At 46.1% G+C, this 22,368-nt stretch overlaps 1 protein-coding gene across 2 annotated transcripts in view; it reads right to left on the reverse strand.

Moving 5' to 3' along the window:
- LOC107374472 (sucrase-isomaltase, intestinal) overlaps positions 1-3,483 on the reverse strand; it is a 66,782-nt gene extending 63,299 nt beyond the window's left edge. For both annotated transcript variants that reach the window (XM_070552144.1, XM_070552142.1), the window contains exon 1: positions 3,433-3,483. The gene's annotated coding sequence lies outside the window, so the exon portion shown is untranslated. The remainder of the gene's footprint in view (positions 1-3,432) is intronic.
- Between the last annotated feature and the right edge of the window lie 18,885 nt (positions 3,484-22,368).

Raw genomic sequence — 22,368 nt, forward strand, 5'->3', positions numbered from 1 at the left:
TGCCCCTCGGCCGAAGACCCCTTGGATGCAACTACAACAAGACACAGTGAAGAAGAGACGCTGGGAAAGGATTACTACTTCAAGCACCTGCACCCAAATCTCCGAACTGGTTTCACGGCCAAGGACCTGAAGGACTTTTTGGGGACAACATCAGCTCCCTGACAATTGGACAACCACCTCGACACGCCACGGAAGGACCCCGAAGTCTTCCTATTGAGAAGTTGAACTTTGCGCTTCATGTTCCAACTACGTTATTACGCTCCGGACTTGGACTTCAAGGTACTCATCACCGTTAGACTGGAACCATCCTGATCAATGCAAGAGGACTCTGACTTCCAAACCCTATTCTCCAACCGGGACTCTCAGTCCACGGACAAGCCCCTTGATGAAGAACGCCTGGTTTGCCTCAGCTCTGCCGTAGTTAGAGCTGCATAAATTAATATTACACGTTCATTTTTCCTCCTTCACAGAAAGATTCGTCTGCAACTTGGAGCTTTAATCTATATTCACCTGATGTTTCAATACACTGTACTGATGTTTTCTGTGTATTATATGGCTTAGCTAACCCATCCTAATCTCCTTACAGGAACTGCCATAAATTGTAGAATTGTGCATCACAGTAAATTCATTTCAATATGTATGAAATAGCTTCTCTTAAGGTTATAAATGTGTTGATTTAGCTGATTCCATTTTCTATCTCTGTGAACTGCTGTAAGATATTATTGTCAGTTGTGTTTGACTTATTTGTGTTTATTATTTTATTTGTTCTGACTATTTTGCAGATTTTTGTATTGAACTTTGTATGGAATGATTCTTTGGTCAAGTTAACAGGATTGTGATCACGGTCCGCAGTAGACAAATGACTGCAGCACCTCCCGCTGTGTTTGCCTTATCGTGTTGATTCTGACCCTTTTATACCTAACCGTAGTGTTCATTACTTAACTTATAATTTTTCTTGTTTTGATGCTTATCATTTTTGTCTTGAGTTAATTGATTTGTAACCTATTGGCCCTTATGACTACTTAGATGATCACCTTTCCTGGTTTACCCCTTTTCTATTACTTGATTTGTGATTGATGTAGCTTTCATAGTTAGTGGAGTAGATGGAGTAGATAAATCTCAGTGAATTCCCCCTGAATCAGTAGCTTAACCGAAACAGTTGAATAGGGAGTCACTGGCAATGCACGGGCCGTCGCGTGTCACTCTAGAACTCCCCTCCAGTTGTTGGTTCGTCTTAATGAACAGTAAAAGAGTAGAGTAGAAAAACATGAAAAAACAGAATAAAGAAAAAAGTCAGAAGAAGAACAGAATAGAGAACCAGAGGAAACGAGGAGGAAACCAAGGTGGACCCAGAATTGGTAGAGACCAAGTAACAGACATGGTGTGGTAGTGTTACGCTCAACCACATCCGAGCCGGAGTAGGCTAAACTTGTCTCCCCCAATTCCCAGTCCTGAGTGTGGGAGAGGGAATGGGAGAGGAACAGTGGTGAGAAAGAGAACAGCACAGTTTGTAGTGTGGTATTAGCTGTATTTTCAAGTATAAACCTGTGTATGTTTTAACCCTAACTTAAAGGGGTTATGTGGTCCAGGTAACAGATGTGGTGTCGTGGTGTCACGCTCAAACACATCCGAGCCGGAGTAGGCTAAACCTGGTTCCCCCAATTCCCAATCCTACGTGCAGGAGAGGGAATGGGAGAGTAAAAGAGGTGAGCAGGGAGAAAGCATAGTTTGTGATGTGGTATCCACTCCATTTTTAAGTAAAGGCCTGTGCAGAACTTTCCTGTAATATAAATAAGTCATGTTTAATATGGTTCTAGCTGGTCCAAAGAGAAATCCTATCACCCTGACATGTTAGAATTATTTGAATCTGTTATTATTCCACAGGATTTTAAAGCATAGAACCGTATGCGATAGCGCATATCTTTGTAACCCTGGACTTATGTTCACGCAGTTAATCGTAAAATTCAGACCCCATATAATTAAAATAACCCTTTAGGCGTAATGATTCGACCGTGATCTATTAGAATAATTTATAATGTTAGGGTTAAAATTGCAGATTAAGATGGGCAGGTAGCACTAAAGCATCTCCATATTTCAAAACATTATTCATAATTTGATCCAGACTAAGCACCAGAATCTTAATTAAGGTTAGAACTAAAGTTCAGGGTTAGAGGCTGAAAGTAAGGTGGGTGGATGGCATTAACCGACCTCCATAGTTTAAAATATTTATTATTAAACCAATCCTAAATGGCCACAAGGGGTCTTGGTTAAGGTTAGAGTTGAAATTCAGGGCTAAAGGCTAAAAGTAAGGTGGGCGAGTGGCATTAACCAACCCCCATAAATATAGAGTTTTAGGGTTAGAAACTAAAAATAAGGTGGGCAGGTGGCACTAACCAACCTCCTTAGTTTAAAACATTATTCTTAACCCAATCCTAATTGGCCACAAGGGGTCTTGGTTAGGTAGAGACTCATGCAATCACGCATCAGACCAACGGAACTTTGGGTTTTAGGGTGAGGGTTAGATTTTTAGGTATAGGGTGAGTAGGAGACTAGTAAACATACCGGTAAAGGCTAATGTAATCACGCATCAGCCTCACGGACCTTAGGGTTAGAGTTGGGTTTTAGGGTGAGGGTTAGATTTTTAGGCGGAAGGTGGGTAGGAGACTATTTTGTTTTCCTTATTTTGTTTTGTTTCGTTTTGTTGCTTCCCTTTGTTTGGTTATCCTATTCGGATAAACAGGAGGGAATGTTATGGAAAAACTTATGTTTCTTAATTCTTGATCATGGACTCAATCAACTGAATGTAAATGTATTGCTCTATGCCTCTCTGCATGCTCATTCATTCACCCACACAAGCCACTCACACACACACACACACACACACACACACACACACACACACACACACACATTCTTCACTTCCCACACACACACACAATTCTCCCTCTCTATAAATAAACTCTGTGACCGGATGTTCGGTGCATTTTGCCTCGTGCATCTGCCACAGTTATAACTGTTTGACTTGTTGTTCATTGTCTCCCTTTTCTCTCCGCCTATAGGAAATGGGTTGTTGATAAACATATTGATAAATCCATGACACTGACATAAATGAACTTTTGCACCATATTATAAGTTTTCTCATTTCACCATACACTTCTTTATGACTGCAGAAAAATTAGATGCAGTTTTGCATGTCAGCATTAACTGTTTTCCCTGAGTTGACTATATAAATGTTAATGGTGGTAAGAGATGTTGAAAAGTGTGCAAAATATATATTTACTAATAAACACATGTTCAGCATTGCCATTGAAAGTGAAATGCTATTTTCACAGATGTTTGGCGTTATATGATATATACTTAAACGTCAGCTAATCATGGAGAATATTAAGTCACTCTAGAGAAAAGCAGCAGATGAATAGCTTTTAGTCTTACCTCCGATCGCTCTGGTGTTCTGGGAAAAGTGACTCATCAGGTGAGAGAGCACATTATAAACCACTGGATGGATCAAGATAAGAAGGTTTCACCACTCCTCTTGTGTGTGTGTGTGTGTGTGTGTGTGTGTGTGTGTGTGTGTGTGTGTGTGTGTGTGTGTGTGTGTGTGTGTGTGTGTGTGTGTGTGTGTGTGTGTGTGAGTGAGACAAAGGTTTGTTTTTTTACAGTCAGGAGGTGTGGACATAGTGCCCATAAAATAACAGATAAATAACTGTGGTGTAAAAAATAATCCTCAGATCAGATCTGTCCCTGTTTTCATTCTATTGCACAGAAATGTATACAGTTGGTGTCTCTGTTAGTGTGCTTATGAGGATATAGTTTAAACCCTTTTTGATGTCTTGACAAGACTACCGGAATATAGATTATAAAACAAAAACAGAATATAAATCAGATACAGAAGAAGCAACTTGTCATGTTGAAATGATGTAAATGATCACAGATGAAGTTTTTTTCAGCAACGAAGGTTCACCCACAGCACAGCTTCTATGTTTCTTGACTGGTGAGATGATGTTCGTCAGTTTAATCATCACATGCTGACGTTGGTAAATTTGCTTTAAATGTCCATCCATCCATCCATCCATCCATCCATCCATTTTCAGCCATTTATCCAGGGTTGGGCCGCGGGGGCAGCAGCCTAAGCCGAGACGCCCAGACTTCCCTCTCCCCAGTTACTTGGGCCAGCTCTTCTGGAGGAGTTCCAAGGCGTTCCCTGACCAGGTGAGAGGCATAGTCCCTTCAGCGTGTCCTGGGTCTTCCCTTGGGTCTGCTTACAGTTGGACGTGCCCAGAAAACCTCACCAGGGAGGTGTTCATAAGGGCTCATTCGGATGTACTTTGTCTGATCCCTCACCTATAAATGTTGTTTTTTTAAAGACAGCAAGCCATGTATTTACACAGTTTTTATTGGATTAAAACTGTAATTTTGTCTCTTACAAAAGAGGTAGAAATTGTAGAATAACTGCAAAATCACTGCTTATCAGATGTTTACATTAAAAAAACATGTACTACAAGTAAGAAGAGAGGCTCGTGTGGGCAATTTCAAAACTGCTATTGCAAATGTATTCAACAAAAAAGAAAACATGAGTATGAAATAACAATCTGAAGTTTCTAGTCTCTACCATAATCCCTGTTCAGGTTATTGATCCTTCCATTACTGGGAATTTAAAAAAAATCTGTTGTTCACATTTTGGTTTGGAGTTTATTATTTCTCCACTGGAGTAATGTTGTAGATGGTGAATGTTGTTGCTTTTAAGCTTAATATATTACCTGGAGTGGTTGACCCCAAGGTACCGAGGTTCATGGAAAAGACTGCAATACGACCGGGTCGGTCCAGAGTCATCTCCCGGATCACAACAGATAGATGAACTAGTTTGCGTCTAGAACAGCTGTTTCTGAATAGCTGAAGGAACCGTTTTGCTGTGCCAGCTGTAGGCAGCCTTTAGCAGGGGTTTTGACAGCTTGTCAAAAATGCTGTGGGTTAAAGAGGGTTCGCTACGGATGGTCTGTCCGTAGCTTGCTCTAGAACTGACTCACCGTCCAGTGAGCTCTGTTTTAATATTCTCATATTATGATTTCTTGACCAACCGGGACGTGCCATGTTAAGGGGGGTTAACAGTCAAACCTCTAAACATCACGCCTTCTTTCAGATAAAGGATACTCTGATTTGTGGCTAAGAACATATCCATGTGTCATGACGTTTAACTTAACTTTAATTTATCTCTAATGAACCTTGTGTCTGAGTGTAGATAATGATTCACTTGTCATTTCAAACTTCAGTAATTCAAGCACAGATTAAGCAACCTTATTAATTCAAGCACAGATTAATCAAAACATTATTATTATTCATATGACATGTTGAGGGTCTGACCTCATGAGGAAATTACTATGCAGTGATTTTCTCCAAAATGACTGTGCTTAAATTGCTCTGAAAAGCAAATAATCACATCAGCGCCAAGAAACTTCATTTCCCATGATGCTTTGCACACGGAAGCATTGTGATGACGTCACCGCCTAATACCAGAAACACATTCTGTGCATGTGTGGGAGTCAGCGGAGCTTTCCCGCGAACTAAGACTATAAATCATCAGGAAAGACAAAGGAACCTCGTTCTTTTGCCCAGGATACCTGGCGGTAAGGACACGCTTGTCGAACGCTCCGACTCCCTTGAGCATGCGGAAGCTCTAAGTGCCCAAGTTGAGGACACAGAACTGCGGAGGAAAGCAACAACTCCATCCAGCTCTCAGAGATGCTGTAAGTTGTCAAACTCAGCACAAAAGAAACTTCGTTCTCTTTGTGTCCAGCCCGTTGGAGAAACACTCGTGGGGCCAAAACAACGGAGAAAGCATCAAACCGACGGACGACGCCAAACTGCGGAGAAACTGCGGAGAAACACGGAGAACCGTCAAATCAAAACAGCGGGGGACGCCTTGCTGTTCTGGTGATCAGAAAACTCATTTCTCTCTCTCCTTTTCTTCTCCCGTTTCCTCTATAGTCCAGAATAAGCAATAAAACCGCGCTATTGCTTAAAAAGTAGCTTCGTGTCTTCCTCTTTCGTTCCCAAACACGTCCGTCGGGTCATTTTGAAAGAATAAACTGCTTATTAATCATTGTTTGGTATCTTTAAATGTTTTGGCCATGGCCAGGCTGATAAACTAAAAGATATTAACTTGTGATTAATCTTTTGTGTTGTTTCATGATCCTTTGAAATGTTTTGAGTGATTTAAGGTTAAGTTACTTATGATTCTAAATGCCTTGGAAGTTAAAGTGCAAGTTGCCACCCACACTTTAGCCAGACAAAGGGGTCAGCCATCTTGTATACAGACTCCATTTTAGAAACACACACACACATACATACACACAAAACACCTTGAACATTATTTTGAATATACATCCTTTTATTATATCAAATGGTTATTATTCATTTATGCCACTGTTTATTCATTTGACAAATTGTTAATTAAACGTTATAAAATTCAGATTTTCGTCTCCAGTAGCTTTGTTGTGTCGAAGAGAAGTCTCTGCTCCAAGGATTCTACGAACTTCAAGAAAGACTGATAAGAGTTTTGGATTCAATTTTTCCCCGGTTAAAGGGGAATGGTGCCCCGTATATCTAAGAATATCTTGATTAATTAATAAATCAGTAAATATTCCCATATTTACAGAATTTATTGAAGAATCCAAAAGTAAGTTGAAGCTTACTAATTGTTCGCTCCTAATAACCCCAACATTAATTGGTACAGCCCGTGTGAGGCTTGGATACACAGAGATTTCTATCCGGCACAAACAAACAAATAAATCCAAAGAGCTTGAATTAAAAATAATCAGTTGTTCAGCCTTGAACCAGCAACAGAGTGGTGCTGATTTCGCTGAGCAGGAAGCTGCATCGAACTCTCACCAGTAACTCAGTGCTTCTTTAAAGGTGCAACGTGTAAATTAATTCTGGTTGACTTTTAGGTTAAAATTCAGTTTTCCTTAAAGGTGCAACGTGTAATTAATTCTGGTTAACCTTTTAGGTTAAAATTCAGTTCTTCATTAAAGGTGCAGTATGTAAGTGATTCTGACTAACCCTTTTAGGCTAAAATTAACTGCTAATTTAGTGACTTTAACTCACAGTGGCTATTGTAACTAACTGAAACCTTCACTCAAAGACTGATAACACCCTGTTTGCTAATATTCTGAAGGAATAATAGCACATTTAACACTGCAAGTGTTGTAAGACGTTGCTACGGCAACGCACCAGCTTTTGCTAAAATACTGAAAGGAATAGTATTTTAAGCATCAGTCACGGCATTCCGTGCAATCTTAAAACGCTAAAACCTGTGCGCACAAAGGTTAATTTAGTGTTTTTCTGCTACAAAGCTAGCAGTTGCTGCCCAAAAGGTGCAGCTTGAGCTATCTGCAGAAGCTCTACTAGGCTATTTTTGCTTCGGTTGTTAAAATGGAGGGACAGAGTAGTGAACTGACCAACTCCCAGCAACCAGGTGGCGCTACGGCCCACGAATGTGAACCTGGCCTACTTTCTGGACAAATTTTGTCCAAACTGGTCGCGGTTGCTCGAGAACCCGACTACCCTTCTAGGGATTTCACTGAAGAACAGCGTAGCGACGAGCTAGAAGCTGTAATTGATCAAATAGAAAACCCGGATGGTACAAAACCAATCCAGGTTCACTTAGCTAAGTTAGCCCTGATCCTCTATCAGAGAGGACTTCAACATGATAGAGAGATCATGAACCTCCAGAGTATGCTAGCTGAAAAACAGCGAAATGGAAGGCTGATCGAGGAAGACGACACCCGCACCGATTCTGGGGAAGATGGGGAGGAGACCCCGCCCCCCTCTGCTGATGAGAACAGACAGTGGGAAGGGGGGAAACACCACGACGCTGAGGCTGAGCCAGAGTCCTCTCCCACACCGGTACGAAAGCAAGCCGGCAAAGCCAACCAGGGTCCGCCCAGGATGACCGGCAAACCGCAATTGGTTTCCTCCACCCAAGGAAGCGAGGGACCGCCGTCCCGCCGTAAAGGTAGGCTACCTCCTGATACATCTCCATACTATAATCGACAGTATGTGGTGTGGGACTCTCTGGACGGACGCACGCCGCAGGGGAGAGATGAAGCTTATCTGTCCCAACCTTCGGCCCCGTTCCCTACACACACTATAGGGCATTCAGGACCATCTAGGGGCCGAGGGCAGTTCGCCCTCGAACCCCAGGTTGGACCATCACCCTCATCTTCCCGGCCTTCTCAATCAGTGAGAAGTCGACCAGCTGAGCGGCACCTCTATTTAGACCGCTCCCCCAGTCCACGAAGGGTGCAAGGTGCCGGCTGGGGTTATGCATCCCAACCTGCACCTCAACCATCCACCCATCCTAGCTACTCCGGTATTCGGCATGCCGATAACCAGCTGCAGGACAAAGCATCCTACGCTAGTCCGTACCCGGACAGAGCGTATTACGCAGAAGCCCCAGTTGAAAGACGCAGGCCGCACTACGCAGACGTGCCCCGGGAGGAGGACCTCCCAGGACACCCACTTGACGTGCCAGCAGCCCGCCACAGCATGCCGAACCCCGATTTGGGCCCCAGGAGTCAACATTGGGAGCCCAGAGCACACCAGCGATATCCAGCGCCCTCTGAGACAGACTCTGGGTCAGAGTCAGAGGATGACGCGCCGTACCGTGAGTCAGGGCTCCGTGTATGTCAAATTGAATCGCTAGCTAAAAACATAGAACGCTTTGATCCTAACACCAATGAATCCAACGTCGACGATTATCTCAGGGAGATAGAACGTTGTCTGCTTGATCTTCCAGCACCCTCTTCAAGGGAAAAGCTCAAGCTAATTTGGAAAACCACATCTAGAACGGTGCACGGTTTCATGGAAACTCTACCATCTGACATTCGAGATCGGTACTCCTCGCTCTGCCGAGCGTTGAGAGATGAATATGCCACGTATGCAGACTCTGCGTCAGCTACAATGGGGGCCTTCTCCATCAAACACGGGAGAAACGAACCCCCCAGAGAGTATTATCGCCGACTCAAAAGTGCTTATTTCCAAGGTCGAAACGGCCCTGGGCTCGAGGAAGACCCTGCCTTCAGATCCCTGTTCATTCACAACCTGCACGAGTGTGTTCGCTCCGAAGTCTCAATGTATTGTCGGATGAAAAAACTGACAACTCAGGAGATTAGGAGGTACGCCCAACAGGCTTGGGAAGCCGGCGGAAAGCCCCAAAAGGCTGACGCACATCACCGCGTCATGCACCTTGCTCCCGACGCCGAGCCGCGTTTGGAGCTTGAAGGCACAGAAGCTCCACCCACTAAGCCAAAATCTGCCAAACCTAGACCTGCTAAACCACGAAAGCAGTCCCAATCTCCTCAACAGGGGAAGGGGGGGTGCTGATTGGCCGCCTAGGTCTGGACAATCAGACAGGAAGTGGCCCAACCAAAACCAACGGCAGGCAGGTCGGAACAATGGAAGGTTTAAGGAGCGCCGCCCACAGGTAGGTCCCGAACGCGTGTCCGCAGGTGAGTACTTGACCAAAGCCGACCTCCAGGAGATGTTTCAGCAGTTCCTAGCTAAACAGAAGGAACAGCTGAGATCTGCAGATGAGACCCCTGCACCAAAGTCTTCTTCTAAGAAGCCAGACCCAGAGCCAACGTCCGCATGACTAGGCGTGGCTCAAACCCCCAGCGTGGCCAGGACCTACCTGATCAGCTGGGGGAACACTACGGGTAGATCACAGGAGTCTCCTGAAATCTACCCCCCAGAGAAACCTGATACTAAATTTCTGAAGTTCCTTGGTGACTTAACAAACCATGATCATGCTCGCCGTTTGTACTGTAGCACCAACGTAGGTGGATGCATACAGGTTGATGCTCTGCTGGATACCGGCTCAGAAATCACCCTGATGTGCTCCACGCTGTTCAATCGTGTGTCTGACACCATGCGGTCGCTCGGGAAACCAGTCCAGGTAGAACCTTGTGACCTGAAAATCACCAGCTACACCCAGACCCGGGAGTGTATCACTCACCGGGCATGGCTGGACATCACCTTTCAAGACATGACTCTGGTTCACCCGTTTTATGTCTGCCAGCTAGACACTGAACCACTTCTCATTGGTCAGGACCTGCTTGAACGTCTAGCTCCCCTCATCGACTGCCAGAAGGGTCAACTTTGGGCCCAGGTGGACACACCTAAGCCCTGGAACCCGGATAGCAGCCGAACATCCTCCATTCTTGAAGTCAGCCTAAGTGAGCCGCAAAACCCTTGTTCCAAGGTCATGCCCCTCCCTACGGCTCCCACAGACGATGACCGCCTGCAAAGGCATGAAACCGCTCCTGGAACTCCGCTCTGCACACATTCATCTTTTCTCTGCTCGCTGAAGAACGTCAGCCTGCAGCCATATGCACCACACATAGTTGGTGCTCTTACCATCAACTGCACCCACATATCAGATGCTCGCCTTGCTCTTTGGTCGGAAAAGTCAGCCATCAGCCAGCAGACGTTTGAACACCTGCGTCAGAAGGACCCCCTTCTGGTCAATGTGACACGTAGTCATCGGCTCTTGTCACCTACTTGGCCACAGAGGCTCCTGAAAGCGCCAGAGGTCTGCTCTCTGACTATCCAACTTGGAGCAAGACAGCTCACACATACATTCAGCATCATACCACAGCTTGATCCACCTGCACTCATCGGAGCAGGTCTGCTGGTTCGACTCGGTGCCCAGCTGGACACTTGCAATCAAATCCTTTGGGCCCGAGCCACACCATCTTCTGAGCCTCGCTCAGAAGGCCCTGAACACTTGCTGTCCGGTCAGACCATTCCACAGGCCTGCCGTGCAGTGGTTGAGGCCAGCACGGTTCTGCCCCCACTGGTCAAAGGAGTGCCTGTTCGTCTGACTCTGATGAAGCATCAGAAGCTGCCAGGCACACAGGCCTTCTTACAGCCATCACCACACTTCTTGGAGCTCAACTTAGCCGTCTGTGGCACGCCACTCTTGGAGCTGAACAATCGTTCTGTCTACTTGTTGGTCGAAAATCCGACCCAGAGTCCTATCCACATGCCGGCAGGAAAACCCTTGGGCATGCTGATAGATAGCTCATTCCATGACTTCGAACTTTCAGTCCCCGTGATTGGACAACTTCCGTTGTTCTTGAACGACAGACAGGTTGGTGCAGACACATTCAGTACTTTCCCCTCACAAATGATTACCATCAAGCGGCATGAAGCCCTTCCTGAGGAACCCATTTGCAGTGCAACCTTAGATACTGACGGTGGTCAGTGTCTAACGGTTTTTGCAATAAATACTCAACCCTCTGAGTCACCGGTTGAAAGCCCGGAACACCAGAGACCCTCCTCCTCTGAACCTTATGACAGCTTTGAAGCCGAAGTCAGCCAGCAGCTTGACAAAGCGGATGCGCTGGAGTCAGAGGAGCAGAGAGCAGCGCTTAGAAGCCTGTTCTATGACTTTCAGTCCATCTTATCCAGGGACTCCTTGGACTGTGGACTCACAAACCTGCACACGGTTCGCATTCCAACGAACCCGAATGCCCCTCCTACTTTTGTACGTCAGTACAAGATTCCCCTCGCTGCTTATGAGTCGATCCAGGAGATCCTCGATCAGCTGAAGGAGAAAAACATCATCAGAGAGTGTAACTCCACTTACAACTCTCCCATCTGGCCGGTTCTGAAACCGACTGGGAAATGGCGTCTCACCATAGACTATCGTGCACTGAACAAACAAGTACCTCTCTCCAGGTGGCCTATGATCCATTTAGATCAGGAGTTGCCAGAGTCAGAGATGCTAGTTTCTTCTCTACGGTTGACGTAGCCAACGGCTTCTGGACCATGAAGGTTGAGCCGGCGGACCAGTATAAACTGGCTTTCTCCTTTGGAAATCGCCAATATACTTGGAACCGCTGCCCCTTTGGCTACTCTAACTCACCTGCAGAGTTCAACATCTTCCTCCACAAAGCCATGTCAGATGCTGCTTCCAGAGGGAACCTCATATATGTCGATGACATCTTGATGAGGAGTCGAACCTTTGAGGAGCACCTGGCCGAACTCCGTCACGTGCTGCAACAGCTCGCTGACGCCGGAGCTAAATTGGCGATTCTCAAGGGACAGTGGCGTCGAACCAAAGTGGAGTATGTTGGACTGCTGGTTGGCCCTAATGGAGTCGAACCCCAAGCGGGACGCATTAGAGCCATTCAGGACATCAAAGCCCCAGCTAATCTGACTGAACTCAGGAGCTTCCTCGGAGTCTGCAACTACTCCAGGCAGTTCATTGAGGAGTACGCTGAAACAGCGAGGCCCCTCACTGAGCTGCTTCGGAATGACACACCTTTCGTGTGGGACAGACCCCAAGAACTCTCCTTCCAGTTTCTAAAACAGAAGTTGGCGTCCGCACCCTGTCTGGCTTACCCAGACAAGGATAAAGAGTTCTACATAGAGGCTACTTTCTCCTCTCACTGCCTGAGCGCTGCCTTGAAGCAGAAACATGATCAGGACATGAGAGTTGTGGCATACGCCAGCAAGCCTCTGAGCAAGGTGGAACTCCAATTCTCAGACTGCGAGAGAGCTCTCCTCTCTACAGTCTGGGCCGTCGAACACTTTCGTAGTTACATCGGTGGACAGAAAGTGATCATTGAAACGTGTCATCAGCCTGTCACCTTCCTAAACAGCCAGCGTCTGCGCGAAGGAAGAGTGTCAAACAGCCGCATTGCGACGTGGATGATGGTGCTCCAAGGATACAACATTGAGGTCAAGTATGGTCAGAACACCAAGCTAGCGCTAGGACAAGGGCTAGCAGGCTGCCAGCACTGTGACTCTGACTCCGTCAGGGGCCCCCTGGACACACCTGCCGCAGTCTACCCAACCGCATCCAATCATCGCTACTTTGATGAGAATGTTTGCCAAGGGCTTCCGAAAGTTTATACTGACGGATGCGCCTACCTTCACGAAGGCCAGCTCCGTGCTGGGGTTGGAGTCGTTTGGGTGGACTGTGACACTAAGCAACCAAATCACTACCGGTTGGGCCAAAAGTCTAGTCAGTACGCCGAAATTGCTGCAGTGTTGATAACCCTCCAGCAGGCGACAGCCTTGGACATCACTCAAATCGTCCTTTGCTCAGATTCAAACTACGCTAGACACAGCTTCATCTCTCACTTCCCCATGTGGAAGGAGAACAACATGAAAAATGCCAGGAACAGAGACGTGAAACACTTGGAGTTATTCCTAGCGTGTGATCTGCTCACCACTGAGAAAGGCATAATGGTCTACTGGAAAAAGGTCAAAGGTCACTCCAGGACCCTAGGTCCGGAGAAAGATGGTAATGACGAAGCTGACCGCCTTGCTAAGCTCGGTGCTGACCAGGGAACCTGCTGGGAATTCAAAGACGAGTGGCTTCCACCCAAGGCCGTTCACGAGGTCTGCGCGATTACTCGTCGCCATGCTAAACAGGCAGACGAACCTCGGACCGTTGAGGTACCCGTGTTTCTAGGCACACAACCACATGACGCTGACCTAGTCACCATGCAGGAACAAGATCCTGACCTGAAGCTCATCCGCGAGCTCCTCCAAAAGGGCCCGATGTCTGAACAACCGTCACCACCTACTGGCGCAAGCCGAGATTTGGTAAACCTGCATCGTCAACTCGCGCACCTGAAACTACAAAACGATTTGTTAGTTTACATGCGTGACGACCACAGCCCGCCGCGCTGGGTTGTTCCACTCGACCACAGAGGAGTGATGCTTACCTACGCCCACGACACTCCGGTTGGAGGTCACCGCGGAGCAAAAGCTACCCTTGCGTCACTGATAGAAGTAGCATATTGGCCGTCGATGTCCAAGGACGTACACAGCTACGTCCAAGGCTGCCTCATCTGTGCCCAGTTTCAACCCTCCCAGCCGCTTGCTAGAGCACCACTGCAACGCAGGGAATAACCTTCCCTTGATCCCACCTGCAGATCGACTGGGTTGGACCGGTTCCCAAATCGGCAAGAGGAAACAAATATATGCTAACTGTAACTTGCAGTTTCACAAAGTGGGTTGAGTGCCTTCCAGCGCCAAACGATACAGCCGTCACAACCGCTGTACTGCTGATTAACCACGTTTTCAGTCGATGGGGACTTCCACTCTGCATTGACTCTGACCGGGGAACTCATTTCACATCCAGTGTAATGACGTCCCTGTTTGAACTTCTGGGAGTGGAAGTGAGATTCCACCTCCCCTATCACCCACAGTCATCCGGACAGGTCGAACGGATGAACCGCACGGTCGTCTCCATGCTCAAAAAGTACGTCTGCTCCACTGGGAAGGACTGGGACGTCAAGCTCCCTCTGGTCCTGATGGCCATACGGTCCACTCCCCAGCGATCCACGGGGGTTACGCCCTTTGAGATGATGACCGGCAGACTGATGACTCTACCACTGCACCTCCTGTATCACCCAGAGGATGTCAGTGTTGCCACTGCCTATACCGCTCATCAGTATGTGGCAGACTTGAAAACACACCTCAGAGCTACGTTCGCACACGCTCAGAAGAAACTGGAGACCAACGTAGAAGGCGCTAAGGCCTACTACGACCAAAAGACAACCAGCCGCGAATACGAGGTGGGTGACAAAGTATTCTACTTTCGGTTCGCCCAACCGGCACGTAAAGCTAAGAAGTTCCTGCCCTGCTGGTCAGGACCATTTGGGATCGTGGCAAAACTCTCTCCAGTTGCATACAGGTTACGCATCACCAAAGCAAGACAGGAGCCTGTCTACAAATGGGTGCATGCGAACCATATCAAACCCTACGTCAAACCATCCCCGCGGGTACAGAGACCAGACTCCCCGCAGGAGGTAGACGTAGTCTCCACATAGTTTTATGCATGGAAATAGAAAGGGGGGGGGAAGTGCACGTTTAACCCACTAACATGTACTAACTGACAAAGAACAAGACCCCCCCCCCCCCCCCCCCCGCCGTTCTTTTCACTAACCACGAGTCTCTCCATTACAGGATGGAGTTCCTCTGGATCTTCTGCATCCTCTTTGGATCAACGGCAGCCACTCCATCAGCCATCATTAAACCGGGACCACCAACCGGAATGGTCCTCCAAGACAACCCCGGATTGTTGATCACACACTGCCGCATTCATACGCAACGTATCGTTGTCCGTTTGGACCCGTGGGACGTCTATCACAAACACGTGATACCGGCCCCTCCTCCTCACAAGTCCATTATTGGTACTGTTCAACATGCCAAGCGCACCACCGCTTACATGTTGGCACAACTTCAAAAATTTATAGTCACTGAAGATGACCTCGGAGAAAATAACCGCCCAAAAAGGTTTCTAGGTGGACTCATCGCTGCGGTGTCCGCGGTGGGTTCCCTCTTTTCAGTTGGACTTTCGGCGGCTAACACAATTAGTCTTAAGACTGTCCAACGACACATTGCCGAACTCCAGGACGAGATGCCAGAGATCCAGGGGAACCTCCTCCTCCTAGACCGCAAACAGGAAGCTCTTACTAAAACCTTACAGGGTACTCTTGTAACGGTCAACCTACATTCTGCTCTGATTAATGAATCTCTACGTGCAATCAAGACTTTGTCTGACACCATACATCAGGATATTGTGTACACACGAGTGGTGAGAGATTTGATGCAGGACCTGCTCAGGGAAATTGGTTCTACTCTGGACAGCCTGGTTGAAGGTCGCATTCCTGCGTACTTGGTACCAATGGATCTGCTCAAAGATGCTTTGACTGCTGCTACTCCCTCCACTGTACACACTTCACAAATCCACCTAGCGTACAGCCTAGGCAGTGCAATTCCCATTCACGTTGATGCAGAAAAATTAGAACTCGGTTTCCTGTTAAATGTTCCCATAATTGAGACACCTCACATCTATAGGCTTAAGTCCATGCTAAACGTTGGTTTTTAGAAAGACGGTAAACATTTCCACCTTAAAACTCCGAGCTTCCTTGCTTACCAAGATGCTGATAGCAAACTCTATCTAACTCCTAACTTAGATTTATGCACAAAAACCAAAGATATTCACTGGGTGTGTCTTGGTAACCCATTTGTCCGAGACGTTGCCAATTATCAATGCGGCCTCAGGAGCGATGCGCCCCTGCAGAATTGCCAAGCTACGGTCACGTTAAAAGATGTTGACATGGATACCAGAGTGGAACGTGCAGGTGACAGATGGCTTATCAGCACCCCAGTAGACTCGGCCCTTGTAACTTATGACCAGCATAACGTTGCCACTGAGTTACAACTGCCGAACCAAACCTTTTTCCTCTCAGTTCCGCCAGGTGCAATTGTACACCTGGAAAACCTGGCACTCCATCACCTCAACCTCGAACAACATGATTCGGAGATTGAGATCATGGACGCTTTCCAGGGTTATAACTTTACCATCGATTTAGAAATTGACCAACAATTACTGATTGAAGGAACCAAACTTGTTAAGTTCACACAAACCCCGCGTGAACTTACTTTGACGCCCATGAATAGATACCCAAGATGCTACATTGACACAGATTATACCACCTTAATCTGCACATTGGTTGCCCTGGGGATGGGATGGCTCATCACGGCCGTGATAGCTTATTCCGCCTACAGGCGTGTTAAGAAACTCCGAGATAAGATGCACTTGCTCACCTACGGTGTGCCTCGTGACCGCGTTCGGGGAGCCTCCAAGCGCGAATGTACCACACCTGTCTAAAGGGGGTGAGCAACATTTTCTTTATTTTGTAACCCTAAGAGTAGTTCTCACTTTAGTCTACCTCACATTTTTATCTGAGTGTTGCATTATGTCACATTCTTTATAAGCTACACACTGAATGTATGACCTAAGAATGTATTTTATGAGACCTCAAGGTTGTTATGCATTTTCTTGGATGTTAAATGTTTTTTTTATTTTTTTTTATTTTGGGTTTTCTGTATTTTTGTTTCTTACTTGGTCACATATTAACTAGTGGTTATGTGCCGGCCCAGCTCAGTCTGTCAAGGACTCTGTCTGACGCACCAGCACATTGTAGTACCTCTTAGTTTTATGGTCCTTGTTTTAGCCCAAAGACTGTCCTGATCCACCCTTTGGACCAAAAAGGGGGGAATCTTGGGACCACATAGGTCAATGCGCGTTTGCGAACTATGGACCTCGTACATCACCGCGTGCTCCATAAACTGAACTGTATGGCCGGCGGTGAGATGCCTTTGTGTCCCCTCGTGGAGTTAACCGCCCACCGACCTTCCTCCTTCTACACTACTACCTCTCACATGGACGACATCATCATTGCGTACCACCTGCGTGAGTGGCTTCTTCTTGTTATGCGCGTTGGGGACTATCCCGTTTCCTATCCTCTTTTGTTTTGTGCCTGACCAGGATCCAAGACAAAGACAAAGACCAAAGGCGCCAGGATCCAAGACAAAGACCAAAGACAAAGGCGTCCAAGGAGACCAACGTCCTAAGGGACAAACCCACCTGTGCTTCCGACAATCAAGTCGACCTACGTTCATGAGGGACAAACCCATCTGTGCTTCCGACGATCGAGCTTTGGGCGCGATCCCCGAAACCAAAAGGGGGAATGTTGAGGGTCTGACCTCATGAGGAAATTACTATGCAGTGATTTTCTCCAAAATGACTGTGCTTAAATTGCTCTGAAAAGCAAATAATCACATCAGCGCCAAGAAACTTCATTTCCCATGATGCTTTGCACACGGAAGCATTGTGATGACGTCACCGCCTAATACCAGAAACACATTCTGTGCATGTGTGGGAGTCAGCGGAGCTTTCCCGCGAACTAAGACTATAAATCATCAGGAAAGACAAAGGAACCTCGTTCTTTTGCCCAGGATACCTGGCGGTAAGGACACGCTTGTCGAACGCTCCGACTCCCTTGAGCATGCGGAAGCTCTAAGTGCCCAAGTTGAGGACACAGAACTGCGGAGGAAAGCAACAACTCCATCCAGCTCTCAGAGATGCTGTAAGTTGTCAAACTCAGCACAAAAGAAACTTCGTTCTCTTTGTGTCCAGCCCGTTGGAGAAACACTCGTGGGGCCAAAACAACGGAGAAAGCATCAAACCGACGGACGAGCCAAACTGCGGAGAAACTGTGGAGAAACACGGAGAACCGTCAAATCAAAACAGCGGGGGACGCCTTGCTGTTCTGGTGATCAGAAAACTCATTTCTCTCTCTCCTTTTCTTCTCCCGTTTCCTCTATAGTCCAGAATAAGCAATAAAACCACGCTATTGCTTAAAAAGTAGCTTCGTGTCTTCCTCTTTCGTTCCCAAACACGTCCGTCGGGTCATTTTGAAAGAATAAACTGCTTATTAATCATTGTTTGGTATCTTTAAATGTTTTGGCCATGGCCAGGCTGATAAACTAAAAGATATTAACTTGTGATTAATCTTTTGTGTTGTTTCATGATCCTTTGAAATGTTTTGAGTGATTTAAGGTTAAGTTACTTATGATTCTAAATGCCTTGGAAGTTAAAGTGCAAGTTGCCACCCACACTTTAGCCAGACAAAGGGGTCAGCCATCTTGTATACAGACTCCATTTTAGAAACACACACACACATACATACACACAAAACACCTTGAACATTATTTTGAATATACATCCTTTTATTATATCAAATGGTTATTATTCATTTATGCCACTGTTTATTCATTTGACAAATTGTTAATTAAACGTTATAAAATTCAGATTTTCGTCTCCAGTAGCTTTGTTGTGTCGAAGAGAAGTCTCTGCTCCAAGGATTCTACGAACTTCAAGAAAGACTGATAAGAGTTTTGGATTCAATTTTTCCCCGGTTAAAGGGGAATGGTGCCCCGTATATCTAAGAATATCTTAATTAATTAATAAATCAGTAAATATTCCCATATTTACAGAATTTATTGAAGAATCCAAAAGTAAGTTGAAGCTTACTAATTGTTCGCTCCTAATAACCCCAACAGACATTTGTTCATTCCATTTCATGATTGATTAACTCATATGAGCTGAAAATAGTCACTTTATTCAGAGAGTGAGAAACCCTGCAGTGTTATCAAAAGAAGGCTTTGTTTGGGAACACAGCCTGACATCTTGTTCCTCCTGAAATGTCAACAAGGCTGCAGTATCCTTCTGGGCTTGTTGAGGGGGCTAGACCACTCAGGGCTTTGTAGGTAAAAGTTAGAACTTTGTGTTGAATTCGAAATTGCATAGGAATCCAGTGTAGTCCATCCAGAATGGGAGTGATGTGACAGCGTTTATTTGCATTGGAAAGAAATCTGGCTGCAGCATTCTGGACTTTCTGCAGACGATTTAGGACAGATACATTTACACCAATTACAACTGAGTTGGAAAAGTCAAGTCTGGAAGTGATAAATGCATGAATAACTGATTCTAAGTGTGGCCTCTTAAAAATGGGCTTTAGTTGGGCAAGGCGACGAAGCTGGAAGAAACAGGATCGAACAGTGGCATTAACATGTGCACTCATTGACAAGTCAACATCCAGTTTAACCCCAAGGCTGGTCACACATGAATTAAGGTTTAGGGGGGAGAGATCAAAGGCAGCAGAAGTATGCAGATTATGTTTTGGTTTGAAAAGAATGGCCTCGGTCTTATTGTCGTTGAACTACAGGAAATTGAAAGCTAGCCAGGTTTTAATTTCTGAGAGACATTCCGAGAGCTGAGTAATGGAACTTGATTGATTTAAAGCCATAGAAATTTGACAGTCATCAGCGTATATGTGATAATGTAGGCCATGTTTAGCAATGATGTTTCCCAGTGGAAGGATATATATAGAAAAGAGGAGTGGACCTAGAATAGAGCCCTGGGGAACTCCCCAGGGGAGCTGGACAAAAGGAGAAGAGCAATCGCCTATGTGAATGCTGAAACTCCTGTCAGACAGATAGGAGTGAAACCAATTTAGCGCAGTCCCTGTGACTCCAACAAAAGATTTCAGCCTAGTTAGCAGAATGCTAGGGTCAACTGTATCAAATGCCGCTGATGGGTCTAGCAGTAGTAACAGAACAAAGGAACCAGCATCAGTTTCTGTCAGAATGTCATTTAACACACGAATATGTGCAGACTCGGTGCTAGCATTTGGCCTAAAAGCAGACTGAAAATGGTCAAGTGGTGAATGTTCCAGTAAATGATGTGAGAGTTGAGCATGTACCACTTTTTCAATAACCTTAGATAAAAAAGGAAGTTTGGAGATTGGACGGAAACTTGAATAATCATTTTGATCCAGGCCAGGTTTTTTCAATAGCGGTTGGACGACCGCCTTCTTAAAGGATTCTGGAAACATTCCTGATGACAAACTGTAATTTAAAATACTCAGAATAAAAGGACCCACTACTGGTAGAACCCGAAGTAGCAACATTGGGGGGAGAACATCCAGTGGGGAACCTGAGGGTTTCATGGACTTGATTAATTTATCCAGATCTTGAAGGGAGGCAGGATCAAAATCAGAGAATGGAGGAGAACAGAGTGACTCTTTCTGGGTAACAGGTCCCAACAGATTATGTCTAATAGAACTGATTTTTTCCAGGAAAAAATTCTGAAAATCAGTGCAAAGTGCTATAGTTGGTGTGGAGGGGGCGGTGGATTCCTTTAGTGAAAGAACAGAGTTAATGATACTGAAAAGCTTGCGTTGATCACCACGATGCCTCTCAATGATGTTGGCAAAATAATTATTTTTAGCTGATCTGACAGTTTTTTGATAAGCTGCCAGGGAGTCTTTCAGCATTTGTAGGGAAATTTGTAGCTTGTCCTTTTTCCATTTACGTTCAAGTGTTCTACACTGGCGTCTGAGGGCACGAGTGTTGTCGTTTAACTAGGGATCAGAGATGGTCTTTTTTTGCCTGAGTTTAAGCGGTGCAACAGCATCTAGTGCAACAGAACAAGCCATATTGAAGGAGTCCACCAAACCATCTACCCCCACCGATGTAGATGAGGAAAAAGATGTTAAAAGGCCAGCCTCCAGGCTAGATGACAGCATAACAGAGGACGAGGGAGCATTATACCGAGCATAATGTATAGCCTGATGCCTTGTAGGGAGTGATGGTAGGTTTGAGATATTAAAAATGATTGGAAAAGGATCAGACATACACACCTGATGTACAAATAAATCAGAAACACAGAGTCCAAAAGATAAAACTAAGTCCAGTGTATGGGAGCGTTCATGGGTAGGATCTTTGACCAGTTGCTGTAGATCAAACAAATCTCAAATGTCCAAAAACTCCTTGTTAAAATGTTAAAATCACCAAGGATAATCCATCTTTCATATTTTGGGAGGAAATCAGCTGAAAAGTCTGAAAATTCATTTAGAAAGACTGAGTTATATTTAGGTGGACGATAACAGAGAGCACAGAGTACAGGTGGGCAGCAGGCTAATTCAAACACTAACAGCTCAAAACTGGAGGGAGTCACAAAACCCGAGAGTGGTTTCAGAGGGAGAAAGGAGTTGTATAATGTAAGCAAACCCCCATCACGACCAGAAGGTCTGGGCTCGTTTAAGACTAGGCATTTTGGAGGACAAAGTTCTGATAGAGGGGCCGACTCACCAGGCTGGACCCAGGTTTCAGTCATAAAGAACAGGTTTATTGACTGGTCGATGAAATAGTCTTTCAGAAAAGCCGTTTTATTCCCAATCGATCGGACATTGATGAGAGCAATCCTGAGGAGTGAAGCGGCCGTCTTGGAGCCAGTTTTGGAGCGCACGCCAGAGCCAATCACCTTAGGATAGCCAAGGTTAGCCAAGTTAGCCCCACTAATTTGCTGCGGCCAAAAGCCACCGTCCATGCGATCACTCTCAGGGATCTTCCGACAGAGGGTTTGAATGGACTCTGCCTGCCAGTGACAGAGTTGAGGATCCGGTTGCAGAGGAATGATAGATATCAAAGATGAGGACCTTGGTGATGGTCCTCGCTTCGCTCGGCCCCCCCGCCTGTCGCGTCGGCGGTGCCTCTTTCGGAACCATACTGGATGCGGGGCGGTGAGCAGAAATGCTGGGACCGTAGCAAACAGCGAGCCTAAAGATCTTCCAAACTCACGACTGTGGAACTAAAGTTACCCGAGGGTCTGCCGGAGATTGACGAGGGTAAGTCGGTCATACGAGATAACAGTACTGGATTCAGTAATCCAGCAGTTTGTAAACACAATAATAAGAAGCAAAAACAGGAGCGGCAGATGAGCAGCCATTACAGCAGGCACCATCACACCTCTTCCCCTTCCTCTTGAACTTCAAACTTGAAGAAATAATTCCAAAACAGACAATAATAATTCCACTTAGCGTAATCCTTAGGTGGTAAGCAGACGAGCAGGGACCGGACCAGATCCCACGTGTACCGTAGAAGTCCTGCAGCCTTGGCAGGAACCACAGGACATCCAGACCCATACTAACCGGA

This window comes from Nothobranchius furzeri, chromosome 1 (genome assembly GCF_043380555.1).
Source record: "Nothobranchius furzeri strain GRZ-AD chromosome 1, NfurGRZ-RIMD1, whole genome shotgun sequence".
Classification (NCBI taxonomy): domain Eukaryota; kingdom Metazoa; phylum Chordata; class Actinopteri; order Cyprinodontiformes; family Nothobranchiidae; genus Nothobranchius; species Nothobranchius furzeri.